Source organism: Morone saxatilis, unplaced genomic scaffold (assembly GCF_004916995.1).
Source record: "Morone saxatilis isolate NCDOM2014 unplaced genomic scaffold, NCSU_SB_2.0 Contig15, whole genome shotgun sequence".
NCBI lineage: Eukaryota > Metazoa > Chordata > Actinopteri > Moronidae > Morone > Morone saxatilis.
This window is the reverse complement of record NW_023339707.1, coordinates 16,031,856-16,039,090: the sequence shown is the minus strand read 5'-3', so window position 1 is coordinate 16,039,090 and position 7,235 is coordinate 16,031,856.

Genomic DNA, 7,235 nt, shown 5'->3' with positions numbered 1-7,235 from the left:
ACACACACACACACACGTGTTTGACTGGCACATGTTCTGTGATTGCTGCAGCAGATATCCTTCATATCCTGTCAAGTAAAGAGCGGAGATTTGTTAGTCTTTGAGATTCCTAGATGAGGGGCTAAATCCATACTGTCACTGCTCTGGGAAGCTGATGATTTTTTTTTTTTTCATTAAACAAAATCATCTCCAGGGCAGGCAAAGTAACCCTCTACAAAACCACCAGGGACATGATTAACCCTACAAGTAAAACACTTGCTCTTGGTCATATCATTTCACACATCTATGTGCCTTAAATTAACTAGGAGGAGTGGAAGATATTCCTAATTTGAAGGAATGAATTACTCATTCATGTGCACAAATTATCAAAAACCTTACCAATGATACCTGCCAGGCTTTGTATTTAGAACTTATTGAGGAGGAGAAAAAGTGAATTTGAATTAACTAAAAAGGAAGTTCATTAGTACTGTGTGGCTCTCATGAAAAGCTTGAGAGTATAGGCATAAAGGTATTTTGTATGATTAATGAACTCAGTAGATGGGGGCTTTGGGTCATGGGATCTGGGTTGGGGTCAAGAACAAGGTCATGGGGATCACTGAGTTACCACATTCACACTGCAAAAGAGTTTGTTAATGAATTGTTGGTGGTGCAAAATGTTGTGGTGCTACAGATAGGTTGTGAACAGACAAATATTTCCTGCTTCTTTGGTGTTTTTCATAACTTTCAGTGCAGTGATTTCTGTATAGACAAAGGCCCTGTATCAGTATTTTACTGGAAATACCAGCAATAATCTGCTGACTTGACAGAGTCCTCTGTCCTTAAATCAAAACTGACTCGCATGTGCCTTTATCTGAGAGGAACAGATGACAAAAACATTCACAAACATTCTCTAAATTTCTCCTACCACCGAACCCACAAGTAAAATACTGTTCTGACGGAAATATCACCACTATGTTCATCAGCAGGACGCCAACTTTGTATGTCTGCTGTTCGGTGCAGACAGTGGCTGTGCACTGCAGGGTTTTTAGAGCATTTTTGCTAAAACAGCCTGTTGCAGCTGAAAAGGACACTTTGAGAGTGAACAACAGTAAATTTGCAGAACCCACAGCTAAACACTTTAATGAAAGATGCTATAAAGCTCCATAAATGCAAGGAGAGCTGTGATGTAGGTGCTACAAGCGACCCCTTTAACATTGTTTTTACATTGTCATTTGATACATTGTTGCTATAAGAATAGTGATTAGAGCCTTAATACAATACAAGAGGCCCTGGATGCATGTAGAATATTGTATTTAGGTTTCTGCCCTTGACAAGACAATATTTGAAGAATTACAATGTAGGAAGGAGCTCAGTGTCAATAGCACTTAAAGAGATTAAGGTGCCTCATGAACTAGATTTTGGACCCTTTCAGATGGACCTAAAGAGAAGACTCAGTACTCCAGGTGTATCTACAGTTACTGCCAGGGATCCCCATCTGTACCCCCCAGACAAATCAAGAGTATTAAATGAGGTAACTGCATACCTGAAGGACTTGATATCAATAGATCCTAACAAGACCTCAGCAAAAATCCTGGCAATTTTACACAACATGAAGCTTGTTAGCAACAACTTGTTAGATCTTTGTCACTTATGTCTTCCCCATCTCAAAGCTCAATGATCAGCCATGCACACAAAGGCTGTCTTCCTCTCTGTAGGAAGAGACAGCCCCAACTAAGTTGCACATAGTGTGACTGCATGCATGGACAAACAGTAAGGGCCCAAAGCTAATGTGGAGACAATTATGGACCCTGTCTTACCTACAAATGACAACTTAAAGGACAAATACTTTAAAGGAACACATTTGCAATATGAATTGCCGCCAGCATCACACCCAATCCGGGATTGGTCCTATTACAGTCTGGAAAAAAATTCCTGTCTTTATTAAAATGTGAGATTTGTTTGGATAATACTGTGTCATATGAAGGATTACACTGCCAGACAAAAGAGTCTGTTTAAACCTCCCTGGGCCTATACTGTAGCTCTCCTTTAAACCAACGTGCTCCAGCTCCCATGCTCTAACTGTACACTTCATTATTGATTTATTGACACTGATTCACCTATGAAGCATGATTACATTCCAAACTGTATTATGGCAACAGTCCTTTTGGGGGCTCCTGTGAAAGCACTGTATGTGTACACATGCATGCTTGGGATTTTTCAAGTGTATGGCGAAGTGCAGATACAGTAGAGTATGTAGAGTAAAGCCACTGACAGCAGCTGTTGTGTGTTTGGTATGTGTTATATGAATGATAATGACATGTATAACCTTCATTGTATCATTACAGCATTCTTCAGCAATGGCAGCAGGAGGACCACAGCAGATATGACAGTGCTGATCACTGTTTAGGTTAATTGCATGATTCCATATCTACAAGTACACCATACTCTGCAAATCATGTAAAACTATTTAGCTAATATTAGTTAAGTTTTATTAGGTCATCATGTATGGTGGTTGCCCTCAGTGTTTGTCTTATGGTTTTGGATGCAGGTGGAATTATACTTGTGCATCACAGCTTGCAGAAGTGGTGCCTTCAGTATAGGACTTAGTTTTAGTGTAGTTAATTACTTAATTTGACAGGGACAGTACATATTAACAAAATTTATGAAAATATGCAAGAGAGCTAATTTTCATCTATAGTGAGGCAGGCAATAGTTGGAAGCACAGACGTTTAGAATGAAAGCATTTAAAATACAATCAGCAATAAAAACAGTATGCAAATACAAACCTGCACCACATAGACAAGAGAGACATCTTTTATAGCACGACCCATAGGATCAACAATATCATGACAATAATGATTGATTAATAATTTAGCATCTCATTTAGACAGATGAGTCGTTTGCATCACCGTCATGCCGTTCCATGATTTAGTTTTTATTACTTTCAGCTACTTAAATTATACAAGAAGATGTGTGCAGCTTGCAGATGTGTATATAATGTGTGTGTTTGTGTGTGTGTGTGTGTGTTTCAGGAATGTGCACATTTTCTTTTCAAACTGGCTAACTCAGTGACATCTTTGAGTTCTCATGCTCGAAAGTGAACCACACACAGACACACATACCAACCCCATTGCCAGATTGTGGTTACAGTTAATGAAAAGGTGAACGTCTTTGAAGGGACATGAACATGAAGGTCGGACGTGCTCTATGCCTATACAGCACAACAACCTCAATATGCTTACTTTCCCCCCACTATATAAAGCACTGACACTAAACCTTGGCATTGGGGTGCAAAATGGACATTATTATTGGGATGCACATACACACAGTCACCGACAGATTTTGAATGCTACCTTACATTATATTTCAGGAAAACTAACACACACACACACACACACACACACACACACACCTACACACACACCACCATGTGATTGGACCTCCAGCTTTCAGAACTCTCCGTGCTTCTCCTCTGTTCTGACCCTGTGCCAGAGGCTGTGAAATGAGATTATTATGTGTGAAATGAGAAGCCCTTTCACTTCTTCTTATGATCCAGGCAGGACAAATCAGGGTTAAAGACAGACAATAAATGGTGCTGAGAGATAGCTACAGGCTAATGCTGCACCACGGGGGGTTTCAATAGTAGACTAAAATCTTCCACATCATTACATATAACTTTCTTTGTATCATGTAGCCTGAGGGGGAAAAGCTTTTCCAGTCACAGATAGAGATGATGGAGGCATAACCTTCTCCTTCAGCTTATAGGCTCCTTTCATAAATGATCCCAGGTTGAACAAACATTCATCTGCGCATGAAGTGGAGTCTTCACCTCCTAACCTGTGATCCTCTTGCCTGCAGTCCTATGCAATGTCTTTCTGACTCGGCTGCGATGGCATTCCCTGCATACCTGTGCTCTCAACTGACGGGGGCACAGGCCCACAACAGGGAGCGGATGTATGTGTAATAACTCAAATCTCCAGTGACAACCCCACTTTCCCGTTATTGCGGATTAATCTTTCCCAGGCTGTGAAAGTATAGGGAATACGGGTTAAGCTGCTGAGCGAACGGAGGTTGATGGGAAGAGGCAGGGTGGGGGCGAAGGTGGGTATTTGAGCGAGAAGTTTCAACCCCCAGTCGACTGTGGCCTCTGGCTTCCTGATGTGAACCTGAGGCGAGCTCAGCAGAGACCGACCTCCTCTGACGGAGTAATTAGCGTGAACAATAACGCACAATTGGTTACAGTTGGATTAGCTTGAACTCATCTAATAAGGCATGCAATGCACCAAGTGGCTCAGTGAAGCGCTCAGGTTGGGGAATGATACACACTCTTTGATGTTTTAATGAAAGGCATCTCTCTCTTCTCAGTTCACTGGCTGTTTGATCGCCATATGCACTATAGATAATGATAGAGGTCTGAAGTTTCTGTAACAAAAGAACAGCGATGAATGACCAACTGTTACTAAAAGACTTTTCACAATATAGTTAACATTACCCACTTCTATATTTCAGTATTGATTTCCTTAATTCATTTTAGTCCTTTCTCTCTTGCAGTAAAGTCAGATTTTCTCCTCTGCCTTCTCTTGAGCACACATTGTGTTTGCATGAGCTTCTCCATCTGCAAGTCCTTTATTTGTCATTTCTTTGAGGTCAGTCTCTCCTTTCCAATCAATGATGCCCATTGTAGGCCTTTCATTATTCCACAGATTCTCATGGGATGAAATGAAGTTTTTCTCATTTTATAGTAGTTCAATGCTTTCAATGCTCTGTTAGTAAAATACTTGGAGGACAGTTTGATTCTGCTCTTAACAGCCAAGCACATAAAGATCTAACCCCCAATGGATGCATTTCTATTAAAAAGTCAGCAATTACCAACTTTTTCATGGCTTTTTGGGGTTAACGCTTACATTTGAGGTTTGAATAAATACATTTAAAGTCCATATGCAAAGTCAAGACTGAAAGACTATCTTTAAACTAACATATAAAAGCAAAATGATCAGGGCTTCCTTGCTATGTTATTTCTGTGATGCAGTCATAATCAACTGTAATCTCCGAGCCGAATGTTTTGCATTTTGCCATCTGTTTTTTGTTGATTGCGCAGCAGTCCACCGAATATGATAATGTAAGGGTATCATCTGTCTGGTGGCCTGCACTGCCAAACACACTGTGCCTTTCTGCAAACAAAATATGACTGACTGCTGTTGGATTGATTTAAAGTATGTCTGTTATCAGGAAAATAAAGATTTTGTTCTCTGCACGCTTTATTCTCTGCAAAACAGAAATTTTAATCTTTGGCTTGGGAAGGATGTCAGGTCATTCCAGGTCAAAAGGCCTAAGTCCAAGTGAAGTCATGAGTCATTAGTGTCAAACTCACATGTGAGTTGGAAGTATTTTGATGATGACTTGAGTCTAATTTGAGTCCAAGTCATGTGACTTGAGCCCACATGTCTGCTTTACACCTGCTTAATCCTGCCTTGTCATCATATGCCCATTGTCAGTTCAAGAGAATCTGGGCCAAATGCAGAAGACCTTTGGACCAATTTCAACTTTTAGTTTCTCCTCTGATGGTGATCCACAAGTATATTTTTGATATATGCTATTAAGTGTCAGCCTGATTGATATTCAGTGTTTGAATGTTAACCCTATATTTGGGTTTGGGATAAAAACCTTGGAACTTGGTTAGGGTGTCAAGGTTAGGATTACATACTCTGTTGAGAAGCAGCAGCTACTGTACGTAAGTGACGATTTCAATATACTATTGAATATGTATGTATATACTATACTGTTTTTCACCTAATAGTTGGATATCAGCATTTTTTTTCCACTGTGTATTGCGCTTGTATTTTCACATTTTGTCTTTATTATTGCTAACTCCCACTATTGGCTTGGGGAGGGTGTGTCTACCCAAATACACATGGAGATGCCATCCACTTATTTTCACCTGCTAGCAAGCAGCTTTAGCAGGAGGGCGTAGCACGCAAGATGTTAATGCAACGCCCCCCCAGATCCCAATCCGATCCCCACAGGCGCCTTGGTAGTGCAGTATACAGTTGTGTTCGATCAGATCCAAAACGAAAGCAGCAATGCCCTCAACTGAACCCAGGTCTCTGCTGTGGTGGGCAAGTCCTTGTTCCCCATGCAGCGCCCACCAGGCGCCCCCCAATATTTCCCCTATTTACGTAACAGACAAAAGCTTACTGCCAGACTGCATGGAATATTATTTAACTAATCCCTAAGACCTCTGGATCCTCTTTTGGAAATAGTTTAACAGTAATCTGTACCATATTTTATTTTGCCACTGTCATCTAATGCTGTTTAATTTAATGTTCTCTGCTATACACCACCGTGCCATTTCATGGCACAGTTTTTTATTGCGGCCTAGACACAAATGACGAGGTGATGATGTAGACTATGTAGACTGTGCATCACTTCCACAAAGCCTCCAGTGGCAATTTGCTCTGTTTACTGCCTGAAGTGCTGATTGATTGCAGCTCTCTCAGTGTTTACTGTTGTGGAGCTGATTCCAGCATTATTAACAGAACCAAGTGGACTCCAGACCTCTACAAACCAGCCTCTGGTGAGCACTTAGTTTGTTGCTGTCTTCAGCTCCTGACCAGCGTCCAACAAACTGAGTCTTCCTTCCCTCCTCTCTCTCCAGTCCCCCTCCGCAGGCAAAAAGACTGGCTGAACGGAATGCACTTGATTTGTTTCAAATGTTTTGTATCTCTATCTTTGACTTTCCAAATTTTCTTCACTGTATTGTATTATCATGTAAAGAAGTAAATACTGTATGCCTCTTAACAGGACTTACATAAGATATCCTGAATAATTTTCATCTAATCAACATTCGCAGCCAAAGAAAACTCAACAAAGGATATAAGACATTCAAAAGAAAAGAAATCCCTGTTCAATGTGCAAATTTAATTCCTTGCAATGGGGGAATGTCAAGGGGCAAAGCATGCCAACTTGGTGCACGCAGGCTGTTTGCTGGGAAAATGACTGACCAGCTCTTCTGGCTTTCTGTCTGTGTAGATCAGGAACACATCACCAGTAACACAGTCCTCATTCTCTCATGCTACTTCAGGTTCACAGTTTTTGTTCTTATATATTAACATACAGGTTAAAAAGTTAATTGATGTGGTCTTGCTGATATGCAGAAAGTAGCTACTTATCTTGATTACTTTGTGGAAAAGGCACACAATAATTTCATTTACAATTACAGCCTGCTCTTTATAATTGCAGGGTCAAGTCATGTGATA